At 23.7% G+C, this 21,727-nt stretch overlaps 2 protein-coding genes across 6 annotated transcripts in view; one reads left to right on the top strand and one right to left on the bottom strand.

Moving 5' to 3' along the window:
- The window catches only part of LOC129606700 (uncharacterized), a 105,681-nt gene extending 87,474 nt beyond the window's left edge, over positions 1 to 18,207 (bottom strand). For all 5 annotated transcript variants that reach the window (XM_055517171.1, XM_055517169.1, XM_055517173.1 and 2 more), the window contains exon 1: positions 17,622 to 18,207. The gene's annotated coding sequence lies outside the window, so the exon portion shown is untranslated. The remainder of the gene's footprint in view (positions 1 to 17,621) is intronic.
- The window catches only part of LOC129606699 (tyrosine-protein kinase Shark), a 29,088-nt gene continuing 17,316 nt past the window's right edge, over positions 9,956 to 21,727 (top strand). The window contains exon 1 of the mRNA XM_055517166.1: positions 9,956 to 9,976. The gene's annotated coding sequence lies outside the window, so the exon portion shown is untranslated. The remainder of the gene's footprint in view (positions 9,977 to 21,727) is intronic.

The following is a 21,727-nucleotide window of genomic DNA, read 5'->3' on the forward strand; positions in this document are numbered from 1 at the left end:
AACACTTAAAGAGTGGATTTTAATATGTAAAATTAAATTCACGAAATATTCTGTAAAATTTTTCAAAAGGAACTTAAACAAAACCGTCTGTAAAGTTGAAAATAAAACAACAATCTGCATAGAAAATGAATAAAGAAAAAGAAATTCATAAAAAAAATAAAGAAAATTCACAAAAAATTATTTAATTCCTGCAAGTCTTTAATTTTCAAATTTGCAAAGGACCAAACAAAGTTATCTAAAAATTTAATTAATGCGGATTTTGTTTCACGAACGTTTAATTAAAATTTAGGTTTAAATGATTTTTAAACAGTAAACGAATTTCAACTCAATATTCGAAAATTAAAAAAAAAAAAAAAATCTCACCTAAAAGTATGCAATTTTTTCAAAAATACTGGCATTGCCATTTTTTGTATATTAAAGTTGAGTTTTCTATTTTATAGAAGTTCTTTGAGAGTTCTATGTTGTAAATTGCCTAAATGTTTTGAAAAATTGGAAAAATAGACTTTTAAACGTCGTACTTCTAAAATAGAATTCTATCGAGTCCGTAAAAAGTTTTTACTTTTAGAAACAAACAATTCAAAGATGATTTTCAAAAAATAAATAATCAATCTTCAAATTTCAGCATAGATTTATTTTGTTTTATGGCATATCAAGGAAATTAGATAGTCCCGTAGGACTATTATATGGATAATAACTCTCATCGAAATTCACTTAATTTTTAGAAATTCATAATACGTTTTTAAAAAGATGCGATTAATATCACCTTTGTTTTTCAAAAGAATAAATATACAAAACTTTTTCATTAGTTTCATGAAAAAAAAAGTTTTTCTCTCCAAAAAATATTTTAAAAGTTTTTTCATAAAAATTTCTTGGACAAGTTGCATGACGAATTATATGCCTTACCATGTCTACATACAAATATCTACCCACATATTTCATATAATGTGTGTATGTTTATGTATAAAAATCACTAAATATGTATATACATATATATTTTATATCGGTTTTTCTTCTCTTCTTAGATTAACTGAAATAACAAAATTTTGAAAACAAAAAACAAAATTAATGTAAAAATAAAAATCTTTGAAAATTTTATATATAAACGAGAAAAAAAGTAGAGTTGACTTTGTCAACTCTGTGATACCCGTACGAATTTGTTGTCCTATATGCGAATAACTAATGTGCCATAACTAACTATGGGGCAGACTATGACTTTAAATTGCCGTATTACCATATTAATTTATGCAAAATTTCAGTACTATGTGTTTTTCAAAATACTGGTTGTGCCAAACTACTATTGAAGTTGTATGGCAGCTACCAGAAAGAGCCAAGAAATTTTAACGAATTTTATCAAGCACATCGGCCCTACTAATGTATTCACTTGTGTGAAATCTCAATATCACAGCTTTTATAGTTTCTGAGATATAGTCAAATAACTTTTGAAGTTGTATGGCAGGTACCAGAAGGAGCCAAGTAATTTCAACAACTTTTACGAGACGCATTGGCCCTACTAATATATTCGTTCGTGTGAAATTTCAATACCATAGCTTTAATAGTTTCTGAAATATAGTCAAATAACTTTTGAAGTTGTATGGCAGGTACCAGAAGGAGCCAAGTAATTTCAACGACTTTTATGGGACACATTGGCCCTACTAATATATTCGTTTTTGTGAAATTTCAATACCATAACTTTTATAGTTTCTGAGATATAGCCAAATAAATTTTGAAGTTGTATGGCAGCTACCCGAACCGGTACCCCGATCATGTCCAATTTAAATAGGGTTCTGGCACTTACTACAATAAATCATTTGTGAAAATTTGGTGAACTTAGCTCAATTAGTTTTTGAGTTATCGTTCGGACGGACGGACGGACGGACGGACGGACGGACGGACGGACGGACGGACGGACGGACAGACAAAGCTAAATCAACTCAGAATTTGACGCTGATCAAAAACATACACTTGAGTCTATATCTAACACCGTTATTTCTTAGCGTTACAAACGGTAAGGCAAATTTAGTATACCCTTCGAACATACGTTCGTACGGGTATAAAAAGTGAATTTTGTTTAAAGGAATGTTCAAGGAAAATCTAAATAACTTTGGTTTTTATATTAGACTTAAGACATTTACATATTAAACCTTAAATTATAGGCATGGATGGATTTTTGAATTTTAATAAAAAAAAACAAAAAATATTTTCTAATCTATATGTGGGCAAATTTCTGTTGTTTTATTGGAGACCTGTAAAGCAAATATTTGAGAAAAATTTCGATAAATTCGATAATGTGTAAACCTGTTGGGTAACATAATTTTTTTAAGAAAGTGTCGCTTCTACATAATAACCCTTAATAATACACAATACGAGTAAAAATTATAAATTTAAACTTACGATTGTAGATTGTATATATTTTGATGTAACAATGCATTTTAACCCTACGTATTGGTCCAAATCCTGAGTAATATCCGACAACAATTATACCTTTTCGGAACCTACTATACGTTACATTGTAATTTTTTTAAGCTACTTGTTAGACACTTAGAGAATCTGACCTAAACAATTATATTGAAATTTTTAAACAAAAAAAAAATTTTTAAATTTTCGTTCATTCTAAAAATTGAAATTTTCAAATTCAAACCTAAACAAATACGATTAACAAATAAATTAAAATTCTCTACAATGGCTGAGCACCTATACGTTTTATACACTTAAAAATTTTTTTTTTTTTTGTATTGAAAATACAAAAAATATAAAATAATAAAAATGAAAACATTCTCCGGAAAAAGAAAATTAAAATTGAAAATAAAAACAAATAAGAAAACCGTAAAACAAATAATAAAAACAAAAAGGAAAAAAACTAAATTCTCCGGTAGAACTCTCCACACTTGAGTGTCTGGTAAAAAAAAACAATGAAATGTTTCAATATTTGTTTAACTATTAAAGATATAGAATAAATTGGTTTGCATAAGGATTAAGGACTCTCTTTTTTTTTCTCTTATTTTCTTATTTTTGTTTTTATTATATTTCTACAGATTGTTTATTTATGAACACATTTAATTTTTCCTATACATCATCGCATATCGCGTCTTTATATTATTTAACATAGACATACATACGTATATGTGTGAAAAGCATTTCTGTTTTTTTAAATAAATATTTTTATTTTTCTGTATTTTTTGTAGAAATTTTCCAAGATAATTTTATTTTCACATAATATTTACTCTAGTAATACAAAAAAAAAAATTTTTTTTGGCTTTATAACAGTCAAAGAAAAATAAGATATTCTGAATTCAAAATGTGTAAACTTACGAGATAAGATATGAAGTGTAAAAATTCAGAGTATTGGTGAGTAAATTTATGTATATATGAATTTTATGTACAAATATTTTATAGACCTTGAAAAACCAAATTTTATATGTAATAATAATTTTAACAAATTTATGTGAATATAGAAAAAAATAACGTATATAAAGAATAACATCTCACACCACGTACGTTATTTTACGATATTTCAAGTGCCATCGGATGTAAATTGTTACCTTCATTCTTTAAATAAAATATAAAAACAATAACTTTTAAAAAAATTTAATAAGTGCCGTACTTTTATATTCTGTATAAGTGTGAAAATATTTAAATTTAAAATTTTAAAATTAAATTTAATAATAATTTTAATCAATGTAAAAATTGATGCAGGTTTAGTAATAATTCTGTAAAATTTTGAGAGAAATATTATGGGCAATTATTTTAACCCTTTACTGCTCCGATAACTCCTTGCAACCAAATTATTTTATTTTGCTTATTCAATTATTCGATTTTCCGAAATGCTATACATTTCAAATTTTTCCGAGCGTTACGTTTTCTGATAGGTCTGTTTCGTGAAATTTTATGAAACTCAAAGGAACGAACTTCCACTAAGACAGTATAGTCGATATGCCATCAAATTATTATTTTAAACTACGTATTTTAAATTAAATAATAAAATATTAAAAATGGCAGTAAGTCACAACAAATACTATAGAAATACATTGCAGATAGCAACTATTTTTTTTTCAAAAAATATACAAATGTATGTATACATTTAATAATAAATGTTATACCGTACATATGCGAACGATAAATCATAAATCATATTCATTTTAGTAAACTCTAAATATTCTTAAATTATCATATTTATTTTTATTACAAAAATTCTTCTTAACCATATACAAACAGACATACAGGTAAAAATATAAGCAAAATATAAATATATTTTTTATGTATGTATGTACCTATATCATATATTATAATGGAAAATCTTGTAAAATTTATAACCTTTCATCTACATTTTAACGGACAGTTTCATTATTTTATTTTCTTCTACAATACCTTTTAACTTAAAAAGTTTACTTAATGTACACAGACCCAAACATTAATTTTATTCTGTCATCCATTCAAATAAATTTCAATAACCTAAAAAGCTATCATTATAAATGTCATTTTAACTCATATTTTATAATATTATGAATTACTTAAAAACACTAATATTACTAATATTAATGCATACATACATATATACCTAAATTTATAATGTAAAAATTCAGAAAAGAAAAACAGAGAAGAAAAATCAAAATAATGATCTTTACATATTATTTTATGTTATACAATTGTATAGAAAATTGAATTAGAATAACAGTGTCGCAAAAAGAAAGTATGTTGCGCTTCCATCTTAATTTGGTGTGATACGGGACGAGAGAGTATAACTGGTTGCCATTGCTCACAAACATCAAAATTTTATTTATACATTATATTAATGTATTATGGCTACGTATATTTCTATTGTACTATAATTCAGTGTTGTGTGCGACTGTATATATACAAATATACTCGCTAGTAAGTTTTCATTGAACTGAACGGATGGTGGAATTTCCATATCATGATCATGAAATAACTCTGTCCTTCTATTGCGTACAACAATATAGAAAAGTAGGAGAGCACTGGCTACAACAGTTGTGAAGCAATTTTTAACAGATTACTCAAAATTATCGATTAAAATTAATCGATAAGCTCAAATAAAATGAAATGTGTTAAATTATTCCGACCTAGTTGTTCTGACATGTCTAAGTGCCTTATAAACATATAACTCATATTATTTTATAAATAAATATATGGTAAGTGTTGAATAGTAAGAATAATAAAAAAATTCAAATTCTTAACATCGATAAAAGGTTTTTATTTTTCTTATTTTGTGCTGTTTGTTCTTCAACAAAAGGAGCTTTCAGAATTCTTTTTCATTGCTGGTCTGTAAATTTGATATATTAAACACAATATGTATATATAAGTAAATCCTTACGATATATATGCTAAATATTATATATAAAAGTATTAAAAAGGATAAAGAAAAAAGCAGAATAAGAAGAAGCAAGTATTATTATGTCCTTTTTCAAAGGAAACCTAAACTGAATGTTAATGTCCTTTGGTTTTTCATTTTTTATATAGCTTTTAAGTTTTGTCTTACATTTTTTTCTTTGTATTTTCTTTTTTGTTACTTGCTTACTTTAGTAATTCATGTACTGTTGCTGCTATAATTTATTTTCTTATATTTTTAAAACCATATTTAATGGTTTATGAAATATAAGAAAAATGTTGATTTTTTTTTTTTTTTGAAAGAGATAAAAATGAAATTTAATTGGAGAAGAGTTTTTTCATTGGTTGACAATTTTTGGTTACTTTTTGATTTCAAAAAACCAAACAAGAGAAAAAGAAGAAAAAATTTCTAAAATACAAGAAACCTGGTCCATCTAATGATGATAAAACATAGTCATAAAATATGATATAAGCTTTGTATAATTTTTAGGATTATACAGACGGTCTCATGTTATTCGCATCACTATACCAAAAATTTATTAAAAGAAAACACACAATACCATTAATTTAGTTTGGAGAATAAGGACAGCTCATAAGAATAAATTTTCTAACTGAACTGAATTTCATTTTTATTTTTCTATGATTTTACTCTATTTTCAATTTTAGGAAATTCTCTTAAACTTTGGAATAATTTACATATAAAGGATTGCACTGTATTCTACAGTGTCCAGACAACTGTGCGCAATCCTAATTAGTCTAATAGGTATATAATTTTGTAATTATATAATTTTTACGAAAATTTTATAATTTTGCAATTTTATTGCAATTTTCTTGGTAGGTTTATACGTCAAATAAATATATGTATTATTAAATTTAATAGCTGGACAGTATTGAAATTACGTTCAATTGCCATCACTTTACTGCTTACATGGAAGTCTTACATATCACTGACATTGTACATAATAATGCACTTACTATTAAGATCGTATTCTCATTTATTAAAAATTTTCCCGGGAGAAATGCAAGATAAAGTAAAATTTGCAATTATCCATTTCATGTTACGGTTGTCTTCTTGATTTACTGAAAATTGGTTTTTTTATAGTCCTTTGAAATATATTTTTACTTTGTACTGGTTTTTTGGTTTAGAATTTATATAAATGTATATAAGAATACCTGGAAATAATTAAGACTTTCGAAAAACCAGAACACAGAAAAGAAGTACCTATAAATTTTATTCCTTGTTAGTTTGAATTTTATGTCTCGTTTAGTTTCTTTTGATTTAAAGTCTCATGGGAATCTTGTTGACAAAAAAAATATGAAAATATTTTTATATTGTACATGTATAAGAATTTTTTTTTTTGTGTGGATGACCATTAAAGACTTTTGGAATTATTGTTTTTTCTTTTTTACTTTTGAACGGAAGAAGATTATCTTTATGGGCTTTTCCTCTTCTTAAAATCAAATTAAATTTAATTTTACAAATATGTATTCTTCCATCATTTTATTGTATATAAAAAAATAAATAAAATATTTGTGTATAAGATTTAAGAGATTTCATCTTTTATTCTAAATAAAAAATTTTAAAATAAATTTTCAAATTTTTCTTTGTTTTTTAAGTTTTTCATTGTTACAACTTTACGCTTGTTTTGCTTTGCTGTTTTGACAAGCAAATCAAATTATTTAGAACAATAGGAATAACGAAATTAATTTTATAAGAAAAAAAAAGTAATTCATCTTATTAAAGATTTTCTTTCAGAATAAATTATGCAAAGAATGGCTATCATATTGTAATAATCAATATTAATTTTTTTCGGTATTGTTGAGTCACTAAAAAAATTTTGTTCTAAAAACTGAATAACATATACCTATTTCATCGTTTATTTAAAATTCTTTGTCTCTATGTCCGAGGAAAATTCTTTGTCTCATGTTTGATTTTTTATTTGCATAAAGTTAAGATAGAAAATAAATTAAACTCAATAACTATTTTATCCAAATACAACAATATTATTTTCTCTCCGTTTAATGTTTCTTTAGAAAAAAATTTCAGTTTCAACAAGTCCTATGTAATATCACTTACACACAAATATGAAATTTAGCTTAATTTCAAGTACTTAATGTGGTATTTTATCGATATTGTATTGTATGGCCTGCAAGTAATGTATTTAATTTTTTCGAGAAAATAATGACATCTCAAATAAAATTATTTTCTTTTGAAAAATAGAAGACGGAAACATAAATCACTTGCATGTAACCGAGTGATAGCGAATATATAAAATCAACCGATTCTTGCTTTTTAAATTTACATCCACAAGTCAGCATTAGATGCAAATATTATTTAGGTACATACTTTAATTATGTTTTTATCATAAACCATCCAATATTTAGAATACATAACTAGTTATCTCAAAAACCTTGTATGCATATTTATACATTATGAATTTCTCATTGTAATTCAATATCTTTCTACAAATATGAATAAATATTAAACATATTACATATCTTCCAAATACAAACATATTTTACATGAAATCATCTTTTGTCTTAAAATAAAATCTAATAATGGTAATAGTACAAAAAAAAAACAAAAAATTTCACATTTATTGTCACATTCATTTCACGCTTTTCATTCGATTTCTAAAATATTTTTACCAGTTTAAGAGCAATTTTGTCCTTAAAATATATTAAAAGATAAAAAATATAAACTGAATAATCGAAATATATTTTGTATTATTAATAATCATTTTCAATAGAGCATAACTACAGGATATTTGTAAAAATGTTTTCAAAAATAAATTCAAATTTTTTTTGAAAAATATTAAGTATGTATTCGAAAGTGTTTTAAAATTTGAAGTGTACCCTGTTTTTTATGTGAAAGTATAAGTTTTACATAAAAGACTTCCTTATGATTCAATGTGTTTGGGTAAAGATTTTTTAAATGAAATTTTGTAAATGAAATATATTGCCCCGTCTTATAATTTGGATATTTTCAAAATATTTTAAAAATAGTAAGGTTTATATAAGTAGATCCGTTATACATACATATAAGCATGAAAGTTCCGTTTGTATTTCCATTTTATATTAATTATTGAACTTATACAAAGCTTTTTAATTTACATCTACGTTGCGATTCTTCCACAACTTCAATTTCAAAAAATGCCAATGTAGGAAAAGTAATACCAATAATATTGATATAAGAAAATAAATTACCAAACATGCCCGCTATAACCTGCATATGTTAATTTAATTAAAAATATTGAATTTATTAATATTTAACGAAAAGACCAAAATATCTCCTAAAAATACCAAAGTATTCCTTACCACTAAAGCAGATCAACAAATTATTTTCTAACTCCTTTCGATCCTTTATTGCAACCAAACATTTGTATTGAACTGGCACCTTGTATTTCACACAAAAAAAAACTTTTTCAACATTTTAAACATTTTTAATACACGTGTTTTTCGAAAATTATAAATAAAAGTTATAGGTTAGGTACGTAGCTGTCAAATTCGTAAACTGAATTTGAAAATGCGTAACGAAATTGTATAATGGATCAAAATAATTCCTACAGAAAAACAAAAAAAAAAAAAATTTCGGAAAACAAAAATTTATTTTAAATCGACATCTATCGGAAACGAATAAAAATGAAGAAGAAAAATTTGATAATTTTGTTTTTGCGTTTTACATTTTGAAAAAATTTTAAATAAATATTGTAAATATTTTTTTCTGTTGTGAAAATATTATAAAATGAAGAAAAAAAATGAAATTTATATTTACAATTCGGATAAATAAAAGCGGAAACAATAAAATATTACAAATCTATTATAAATAAAAAAAAATATGAGGATATTTGAAAGTAATCCACTTAAGAACAATTTAGATATTAAATTTATGAAAAAAAAAGTTTTGAAATATTTTATAGCATTCATGACAACAAGAAATACTGTTAAATGTAAATTATATTGTAATATTTGCATCTCTATTATATGTAATATCTACATCCCACACAATACTAATATTATTTTGAAATATCTACAAACATTAAAAATAATCAAGGAACATTTGTCATAATATATTTTATATATTAGATACGATCAATTTTTATTTCAAAAAAGAAATATTTCTTCTGAACATGATAAGACTATGTCAATTGACATTCTCCAAACTTTATTTTGTGACATTTTAAAATGAAATTTTCCATTAAATACCTGTGTTTACACGGCAATTTTTTGTATCAATGGTTGACAGAACATTACATTTCCCTTGACGACTAGTTTTGTTGACAATAAAAACAATTATCAACATAATTATTTTTGAAATAATTTAAAAATTCAAAATGTATTTTAGATTAAAATAAAATAGGTAAAATTTTTCAGTTGGTTTTAATTGTCTATAAGAAATTTATATTCCGCTATAGGATAATATTCATTAAATAGAATTTTATATATGAATTGAAAATTTTCGATGTACATACCTACTTAGCAGAATTTTGAAAAAATATTTTTAATTTATTCAATTATAATTTGCACAACATAGGAGCAAAAAATTTTGATTCTAACGAAACATTTTCTAATTTGATGAAGCTCATTTTTTAAAAAATTATCTACAATTAGCTGGAAATGAATAAAATAAGTGGTAAGTATTGTTTCTAACTTGTTAACTAAATTAAACTTGTAATTTATATGAAAATAAATGTGCTTTTGAGCATAAGCTCTGAAATCAGTTCTCAAAGAAAATAAAAAACTAGAAACTACTTACTTGTATTATGTAAATACTTTCAAAGTAAAAACTAATTATTGTAACTTATATATCCCAATTTTAATTTAAATTACATTCTAAAGTAATTTTCTAGACGTGAATGTTGTGTAATTTAATAATTTTATATCTTCTGAAAAAAATATTTTATTTTCTTTGGTAACCATAGTCTTTGGTCTTTAAAATAAATTAGAAATTTTTAATAAATCCCAAATTACAGAACCCCCCCCCCCCCCCCCAAAAAAAGAGCATAATTTTCTACATTCCATTCTGAAAAACAATATAGTATAGCAATCAATATTTCATTAGCAAAATATTAATAAGAAAAATAATTAAGCCATGAATATGATACTTATACAATTTTATTTAACACCCATTTTATAATAAAGAGAAAGAATGAAAAAGTTGTTTTTTTAAATATTTTCTTTTTTATAATTGATGAAGTTTTGTACTGAAATAATGCTACATAAGAACAAAAAAATATAAAATCTTTTACATTTAATATACGAAACATGAAAATTTTATTTAATATAATTAGTGAGGGGGAGTAAAAAAAAAAAACTAATCAAAGAACACCAAAATTGCCATGATTACTTTTTGAAATACCAAAATATTTTATATACGTATGTATATATATATACAGTATTTAAATATTCACAAACATATTTAAAAGATGTTGCTCATGTTAAAGTTAATCGAATTTCAATGTTAGCAACTTGAATGAAAACCATCCCCTACCGTTTATTAAATATTAAAACACAGTATGAATTTCACCACATTTAAAATTCATTTCTTATATAGATTGCTTTTAATAATAAAAAACAAAAACGAAAATAAAATTAAAAATTATCCTGAAAAGTTATGTGTACAAGTATAAGAAAGTTTCAAGGATATGTTGAATTTTCCTTAATATATGTATATATACATATATATATATATATATATATATATATATATAAGGTATAAGCAACAGTATAAAAAGAATAAAAGAGAAAAATTAAAACTTTAAATGCTTATCATGAATTTTTATTTAAATTAATAATATTTATAGTATAAATCCAACTTGAAATTGGATAATTGATGTTCAAATAATACAAAAAATCACCATATATAAATATTTAATTATCAAGTTAAATTAAAATTATCAATTCAATAAGCACATTTCCTATTTATGTTTTATAAAAATTTTCGATGAAAAAATTAATCTATTGCAACCATAAATACTAAAATTGCACATATCCCTTTAATAATTTCTAGAGTTTTAATATTATATAATTTTGACTCTTGATAATGAAAGCAATATTCTGCAATATTCTCTGATTATCATATAGGTTTAATAATTTTTGACAAATTTCCCATTGTACACGAATATACATATAACTTGAATTTTATATTTAATTGATTTGAAGATGAAAATTGGCATTTATACAATGACGGCAATTAATGAAGAAGAGGAGGACGAGCCTACATCTACAGTAAAATTTCAAACTAAGCCGAGAGTTCTCTTTGTCGTATAGAAGAAAGGTTACTAATAAAAAATTCGACAGTGTAACATTTATTTATAGTTTTTTTTTTATGAAAGAAGAAGTATAATATTTCTATATGTATGTTTATATAATTTTCAAACCAATTTTAATATAAGAAAAGAAATTTCGTAAGCAGGTATAAATTGACGAACAGATAAAATGAAAGTAATAAGAACATTTTTTTCTATTTTTTTTTTGAAATGTGCCAAAAATTAAAGCAAAAATTAATAAAAGTCCATTTATGATAATTATGAACATGCACTTTTTAAAATTCACTTTACAAACAAAAAAGAATTTCAAAATGGAAATGGCGTCTTGATGGCAATTGCGATAGTGGACATATAATAATAAGATGTCCTATATGTGCAAGTATATTTAATGCTTTTCATGAAGACAACATGATTGTGGTTATAATAACACTTTATAACGCTACGTGGTAGACATGGGTTCTCAATCCAATTATGCTTCCCAATTTACATATACATACATGTATATATATGAAATAAAATCATAATTTTAATTTAAATTATGATAGCATAATTTAATAGATATAGATCAAATTCCTATATACCTAATCGTATAAAATATTCTAATCGTGTAAAAAGTATAATATTCTTAAATGAAATTTATTTGAACAAGAATTCGATCGAAATCTTTATTTGTATTTAATAGTTATCGGCTTTTAAATAAAATGTAGTTCACTAACATTTTTAGTCAAATTACTTTTTAAGTATCTTTATTTTACAAATGATGTTTTTAATACCTTATTGAAAATATTCGACAATCAACTTAATAATTTACAAAATTTTACGATATGCAAAATTTTCTAAAAACATTTATTTCTCATTTCATATTTTAATTTACATTTAAAATTCAATTCAAATCGTAATACCTATATTCATACAAATATATACATATAGGTTTATTAAAAAACCTATAAATTATTCTTGATTCAATATTTTCGAAAATATATCGTTATGCATACATACATACTCTAATTTATTGAATTTTAATTAAGCTGTCAAATGGAAGTCAATAAAATGTAATAATATAAAAGAAAAATGTAAAAAACCAACTAAAACATAAAAAACTGTTAATTGCTGTATGATTAGCAAAAGTGAGTAATAAAAAAATTTCCAATTTTGCAAATTTGTTTTTGACCATTTCTCTTCTCTTATGCAACTTGAAATATGATATGGAAACGATAAAGATTCGCTTTTCATTCAAAAAACTTGAATAAGTTTCAAAGATTATTCAAAATTATTCGATTTTTGCTTTATTTATTTAAGCACTTACAGTCTTATTGAAAACGAACTGTACTTAATAAAATAATTCTTCAATTCTTCGTTCTCTTCTAGGTTTTGTGCAAAAAGAATCTTGCTTAGTGAAAAGTCTTGAAATACGCAAAACTCTAAAATTCTTAAAATTAGTTTTTTTTTTGTAAATTTTTTAGAATACAAGAAATTTAACAATAAGAAAGAAATCAATAAAATTTTTGCACTTTGCCTTAAGAACGATTTTTAATACTTTCGATTTCAGAAATTTGATTCTAATGTTTACAAATATGAATATGTATATGTATATACATCTGCCCACGCACATTTATAGTTGGGAATTGATTTTATTTTAAAATAATTCTTAGAATTTCAGTCTACACAGGCATATGTACATATAAATTTTTTTACGCATCCACCCATTGTATACAAATAAATTTTTGGTCAATTAAAAAAGACACTAATATTCGATTTTTCTATGTACATACCAACATATATATATACTCGTATATGTTATATGATCAAAAAAAGCATTAATAACAATATGATTAGAAAAAAAAGGTAAAAAAAAGAAGAAAATTCACGGATCAATTCCAATTTATATAACAATGAAGGAAATTAAAGAAATTCACAATGGAAGAAATAAAGGTTCGTGATCAAATACCATTAAAAATTTTGTACACCTCTATATATATAATAGATATATAAGTAAACGAATATAACAATATCCTTTTGAACCAAAAGCTAATAAATATTTCTCTTTTCGAGGTTATATACGATATGGGAAGAACATTATTTTGGACAAATATTTTGACAATTATTAAAATATTAAATTGCAATTCAAATTTTTAAAAATATAAAATTTTAAATGGCCCATAACTTAAACAAAAATTCCTTAAAGAATGAATTTTGTAAAAACTTCTATTGAACAATTTTTTTGGTATTTTTCATTTTATTTAACTAAAACTTGAAACTTTCAAATCAACAAAATATTAATTGTGTTAACATATTAATAATACAAACTTTCCGTAAACCTGACATAAAGCTGAGAAATTCTGTGAAGAGGTATTTTCTTCTCATAATTAAAACTATCAGAGGTTCCATTATTGTGCGTAAAAATTTTTTTTTCGAAATTCAGTTCGTCTAGAATTACAAGCAAATTTAAAATTATGAAGTACCTACAAAAGTCGGACAGATTAATCATAATTTCTACTAATTTTTGTCTTCCAATATTTTACATATTCTACATAATATACGCATATTATTCGTGTGTTCTTGGCTTTTTAATGGTTTTTCTACATATGTACAAATGTATGGTATATATGGCCATTTTTATGCCTATATATTAAAAGATTCGCAAATGTATTTGTAGTCAATCAATTTATAGTGGCAAAATCGTACATTAAAACTTATAAAACCTAAAATTCCCATTACAAATACACTTTGGAATAGAAAAAAAAAAACTTTTTTAGTCTCTCTATTTTATTTCTTCCTCATAGAATTAAGTATCAATATGTTGTTTTTTTTGCTTTATTGATAAAAAGGATGACTAATATACGGCACAGTAGTTAACCTCAGTTTATTATGTTGGTTGTGTTACTTTAATGTACTCAAAAACTTTTATAAAAATTACTCTTTTATTGAAAGGAATTTTCAATTACATTATGAGAATAAATTACTTTTTTTCGTTGTTTTTGTTTTTTTCTGTAGTAGTCAGTTGACTTTCTGTACTTTATCTATAAATGTTCATAAAATCTAGCGAGATTACAAACACAGTAATAGTTAATAATGAATTGATTTTAACTACAATTACAGTGAAAATTGCCAATTTTCGACCTTATATTATAACACAACGACAAGCGTCCTTTTATTCTGTAAATTCAGAAAAACAATAACTGGCTTCATTTACCGCAGTTTAGGATAGTTGAAAACGGAGATGACAAAAACTTTTTTTTTATTACTATTTCTTTTTTTAAATATTTTATATCGTTGTTCTTTTAGAAATCTAGTTGTAGCAATTTAAAATTCTGGTAACTTTTAAATACTAATAAATATTTTATTTTGTTAGAAGAAATTTTTTTTTTCTCCTCCATCTCTTCTCAATTTATCGCATTTTGAAATTTTAAAATTAGAAATTCCGGTTGTTTAATATTTCCGAAATCAGAAGCTCCTTCAAGAATAGTAATTGCCATGCCATTAAAAAATAAAATGATTTATTTCAATTAATACAATTAACCGTCGAATTCAACCATTATGGTAATGCCTCTTTAAATTTTTTGCTTTGTCTTATCCCAAAAATATGCAATAATTTGAAAAATTTCGATATATGAACGAAAATAATTTAAATAATGTAATAGATTGTTTTTAAAAGCAATTTTTTCACATATTAAAAGGAAAAGTACTACTTTGCAAGAATAATATTAATATATGTACATAATATATTACTTAAATTAATATATTAAATTATTATATTTGCAATTACAGGTAAAATTAAAAGAGAATTTTTAAATTTTGTGTTTCACAGATGAAATGTAGTAGAATAAGAAATAAAATTATAAATTGAAAACTATTTCTTCAACTCGAAGATTTCGAAGATACTTTGTATGATGTATATAAATTATTTGAATGGGACTGAATGCCACAATATTTTTCATTGGGAAGTAGTTATATAGCCTATAGATTCGTATTTTCTTATATAAATAAAACATGGAATTAAAAAATAAAATTATTTTCTGCTGCTGCGACTTTTATTTTTTTGTTTACATAAATATATTATTATTTAACTAAAAAAGAATTCGTATAAAATGAAAACTTTTTCTACTTATCGAATCTCATAAAGATTTTTTAATTTGATTAAGAAGAGGAGAGAAAAATAAACCCTTAAAATATTTTTCAACCATTTTTATTTCCTTATCCTCTTTTCTGTGTAATTATATAGAATAAATACCATTTTTATTACACTAAGTATAAGGCACAGTAATGAAATGAAAAATTAAAATAAATATAAATAAAAAAATATATAAAAAATTGAATGAAGAATTTATAAAATTTCAAATACCTTGTTCAAGCAAAACAACATACATAAAAAATATTCTAACTTTTGCCTTAAATTTTATGATTTTAAAAATGTTAGAAGATTTTTTTCAAAATTCACAAGTGCATCAAGTTAGTGTACGACTGAACTACGGGAATTTTTTTTAACTGAAATACTCATGCAAGTGACTACATACTCGAATTTTATAAAGGATTTTGTGAAGATTTCCTGAAAATTTAAAAATACTATAAAATAAATAAAACGAATAATATATAATTCAAATTATACAAACATATGTAAAGGATGAAAAATTTAAAACTCTTTAAAGTTGTTCAATATCACTAGAAATATTAAATTTTACATAATATGTAACTAGCTGATATTTTCATAGCTTGTAGGTTATGTGTGTGAAGAATATATGTGTATATTTATAACACAACAGAACCACATTGGTACTAACATTGCTGCCGCTTTATTAAAGTCAAAATATACAATGCAAAAAATATATAATTGTACCAGTTCTAGTTTGTACGCTAATAAAAGACGTACAAACTAGAACTGGTACATATATATATTATTTTTAATATGGACATAATTTCACGTCTATTACAAGAGAAATTTAAAAGAAATAGAGAAATAATTTGGTACTGATTACTTATTATTGTCCACAAACTATTCAAATTTCAATTAAATTCAAATTTCTAATAAAATATAAAATAGATGTTATTAAATGTAAAAAAATTCAACAGGTTAAAGAAATAAAAATTTAAGTAAAATTTTTAGATTTTTAATTTATTTAATTGTTAATTATTTTAAGATTAAGGAAAAGTCTGTCCGTCCTTATTAATTTTACTCTGTCCGCCTGTTTGCCCGTGTATCTGTTAAAAAACCTTTTACACCTATATTTATTTTAATCTATAATAGAAACTTATTTCCATAAAAGATCTTTTTTACTTATCTCCTATTCTTTAATAGTTATAGCTCTCCAAAGTCATTTAATTTTGACTATTTATTGTATCAATACCATTTTTTGACTATATATTGAAGTTTGACCACAAATATTTTATAAATTCAATAAATTCAGAAAAGTAAAGGCGAACTTCTTCTACCAAAAATCCGAAAAAAATGGCCGTTAATATTAACCGTTACCTAAAATCCATTTTTTGTTTTAATTTTTATTACATTTTTCTTCTAGACTATAAGCGGTAGCAGTCTGCAATTTTAACAGCTTTTAGATATCAACAAATAGTCTATTTCGTTAGAAGAAGATTTTTTTCCACCTCCAACTCCTTTCAAGTTATCTACTTTCGAAATTTGTAAAATTAAAATTTTCAACACCTTATATTTTCAAAACTTCAACCTTTTCGAATTTTTATAAATGCAGAAAGCTAACGTTAAATTCTATACCACTAAAAAATACAATTATTTATCATGACTGACGTAATTAACCCCCTGAATTCATCATTATGTTAACGCTTCTTTAAATTCCTTTTTTTTTTAGCTTACCCTAAATGTATGCAATCATTTAAAATCTTGCGGTAGAAATAAAAGTAATTTAAATATGGGATTTAAGGGCAGAGTTTTCACTTGTTAACTTAAAGGGAAAACTGCTACTTTACAAATCATTGGTTTGACCAAAATTTATTTGTTTTTATATCGTCTTATATAAGATAAAAAAAAAATTATTTTACCTTTTTATAAAATTGCACTCAAATTAAGGATTTTTCCTTTTGTATCCTGAGAGTGTTTTATTTTTTATTCCTTATATTTTTCTTTTGTCTTCTTCACAATCTTCTTCAATAAATTAAAAACAATAATAATAACGGTAAAAGTTCATTTCTTTTTATTTAAATCTGAAAATTTCCTTTATTTTTTGTATTTTTTTTTCACTTTTTTTTTGTATATTTTTAATTTTCCAAGAAAGAAGTAATTTTCATTAAATTTTTCTTTATTTTCTCTTTTAATTTTTTTTTTATTTTTTTTTTTTAGGTTTTTAATTTTCTTAAATCATTTTATTGAAGATGAACACTGAAACACGAAAGAAAACGAGTGATATAACAGCAATTACATTTAATTTTATAAAAATTTTCCAACTTATTTCTACATTTTTCTTTGCACTGCGTTTAGAAAAGAAAAGAAGGGAAAAAAAGAAAAATTTTCTTTAAGTTTTTTATTTTGTTTTTTGTCTTTTTCTTTTTTTATCTTATTTTCCGACTCCGTTCAATACATCGATTTGTTTTTTGTTTTTCCTTTTTTTTTTCAAAACGATCCGAACAAGTGAACACCGAAAACTGAAAATAATTTTCTGAATTCAACTGGTTTTTAAATCATTCTCTTCCTATAGAATTCCAATATTTCCCATCGCCTTGTTTTATTATTTTCTAGGTATTAAAAATTTATTCCTTTATTGTATACATACATACATACAACCATACAGATGTAGAGAAAAAATTTCCGAAATAAATTGTTGTTTTCTGTCAGCTGATTTTTATAAATGTTTTGTTTTTTATTTTTATTTTCCCCGTTATAAATCATAATACAAAAAACAAACTTCATATTTATGTGTGTGTGTGTGTCAATTTACAATTGAAATTTTACTAGGGCAGCTGTAATTTTAGCTATTAGCTGAAATATCCAGTCATTTCCAGTGCACGTTTTAAATTTTTTTTATTGTTATTAATATTAAAATATGGAGAAAAAAAAAATACTGGAAAAAGAATAAATTTCCATTTTGATTGTATACAATTCTACAGGTGTTATAAATTCCGAAAAATTATAATATTTTTATATTCGAAATATTTTACAAAATTCAAAAGAGAGATAAGGAATTTAAGAGAATTTTGAAAACAGAAATTGGACAATCAGATTTAAAATAAAACTTTTATGAATATTTGGTGGTTATTACCGGGAAGATTTATCGATTTGCTACAATCAATTTGCAGTCAGTTTCGGAAAAAATGATTTAAAAATCCATTAAGTAAAAAAAAAATTTAGACATATAAAGCACAAAGGCTGACAGAAAGATGTCAGTGATAAAGCCATGTCTGTCGAAACCTCCTATTTAAACTGGCTTTGATTAAGACAGTAGTATTCAGTTAGTTGTCATAGAGCTTAAAAAATTATTTTAACTAGACCGGGCCATTATTTTCGTTAAAAATTGTTAAGATTAAATGAGTTTTGTGCTAGGTTATACCAATGTTCAAAAGTTATTCAACTATATTTTAGAAATTGTTTCAATTGCAATATTGGAATTTTACATAAAAGGTTTTATTAGAATTCATTGAAATTACATGCGAGTTCTAATGGAGACTGTCATAAAGCTTTAGACTTAAAACTTTATGTTTCAAAAAATATTAAAGTTGCAACACTATAGTTTTTGATACGGGTACCACAAAATTGCCATGGTTGATTTTAACTATAGTCTCGTTTTTTTTTCTTATTGAAAACCCTGTTTGTAATGAAGGGGTTATAACAATGTAATCAAAGATTTTTACTTTACAGTTACAAATTAACGGTTTAATTTTCATATCAAAGCAACATCAACAAGCCTCTCAATCAAGCCCCTGTAATTACCCAGTTTATATTAGTGAGCACATACGATACATGTTTATTGGTGCATTTATGAAATAAATATAAGCCTCATTATATATACCTGTATAGATTTTCGGAGAAAAAAATTTAAATTAGGCTTATGACATTCTTTGCATCTACAATAAGGTTCACATTAACAATTTATACAAAAGAAAAATAATTAAAAAAAAATTAAATTAAATTTCAATCACAGCCACTCTTAAGTCTTAATCATAGTAATTTTTTTAAGCCTTTTATATGGTTCCATCTGTGAAATTTTGCATAATTTTTAGAAAACCCAAAAAATTCAATCCAATTTTTGTATTACAAAGCAATCTCAAAGAGAAAATTATATTAAAAAGGAAATAAAAATTAATTATAAATTTATAAACATGATCTTGATAGCCAACTTTTATACAATATATATTGAGACTGCAAAGAAATTGACTTTGGAAAATTCAATTTAAATTTCTTTTTTTTTTTCTCGGTATTTTCAGAAAGAAAGAATAATATACATGAACATTAAGGATATTAAACCTTTGAAAAACCAAATTACAATATCAAAATGCAACAGGTGTCAAAAACTCATTTTATACTTTTAAAAGTTAACACATAAGTAATAAAAGCAAAAAATATAAAAAATTCCTATTGACTATCAACATATTTTGTGTTATATGTAAGTACATATAATTGGTCTTTGACATTTTGTTATATAAGTGAAATAATGTTATAGAAACATTTCATTTATCAAACTGAAAATGAGAAAGTCCGAAATATGCTTAAAAAACCTACACAGTCAAGAGTGAATTTTGAGATGATATATTCGTAAATTCGAACGCATTCCGCATACATTAGAGAAGTTACCGGTCCATGTAGAAGCAATAATTCCAAAAGAAGTTAATAAAAACTGCAGCTCATGATTCTGAAGAAAATTTTCGACAACCTTAAAAGTAATGCAGTAATTATTAATGTATGTAGCTAATAATAACCTATTCACGAATTTCTACCATTAAATAATTATAAATCACTATTAGTATTAGTCAAATTGGATCTTACTCCCAAAAATATGCAATATCGGATGTCATAAAATTCATTAATTCTCAATTTCTCTCGCTTTTTGCTCTCATAATCTTATTAACCTTTATCAAAACTTATTCTAGTATTAATTATAATATATTCAATAGTGTAATCGGAAATTCCCAATCGGAAAGAACGAAATAATATAGGTCGATAATATACCTCAAAAATGGTTTTTGAAATTAAATTTTATAACCACCTCTCTTAAACTTAAAGAAATTATTGTCGTTTGTGGAAAATTTTCTGCAAAGTAATTACAAATTAGTGCAATGTTCATATTAATTATAAGATCGTATTTTCCTTTAAAATTTTATTTTTAATTATTTTCAGAAAAATTTTGAAAACTAAATCAAATTTCTTAAATTTGATTTGAAATATTAGCGATTAATATCAATCGGTTCTGATCAATCAACAACTAAATAACAGCGGTAAAAAAAGTGGAAAAATTTTGTAGAAAATTTACTTGTAAGAAAAATTAAATTCCACCCTCTGTCGGTTAATGTATAAATATCAATTAGTTGTTATTACTGTATTGAAAATCTGACGTATTGATTGCATAGTGGGGGTAACTTTAATCTCCTTTATTTATTAAATATACACAGGACAACATATTACATACACATTATGTGTATAATGTAAATTCTTGATTCATAAATTTCCATAAATTTATTAAAAAAAATATTTTAATATAATTTCATCTTTTTCTTGCACCAAAAAACAAAAAAGAAAACAAAACCATTATATAAATTAATTATTCGCTCGAATAAATTAATTACAATTTTAAATGATATTAAAAGGATCAAAAATAAAGGCTCTAAAAAATTAATAAATAAGATTTTCAAGTATTTCATTAATTTCATTAATTAATTAATTCTTGAAAATTACTAAATTTATAGAAAATATATAATAAAATTTAAAAAGTTAAATCTACAACATTAATCTAAAAAAATATAAGGATGTTTCTAGGAAGGTCAAATAAAAAGAAAATATAAAAAAAAAAGCTTCTAAATTAATTGAATAAAAATAATTTTTCAGTGTTTTAAAACTGAAGAAATTATTATATAACGAAATAAACCCTATAGACGTCTACTTAAATGTAGATCTAATATCAACTTACTTCATTCAGCAATACAATTTTAATTGCTGAAAT

The sequence above is a fragment of the Condylostylus longicornis genome, unplaced genomic scaffold, assembly GCF_029603195.1.
Source record: "Condylostylus longicornis isolate FDR11 unplaced genomic scaffold, ASM2960319v2 ptg000020l, whole genome shotgun sequence".
NCBI lineage: Eukaryota > Metazoa > Arthropoda > Insecta > Diptera > Dolichopodidae > Condylostylus > Condylostylus longicornis.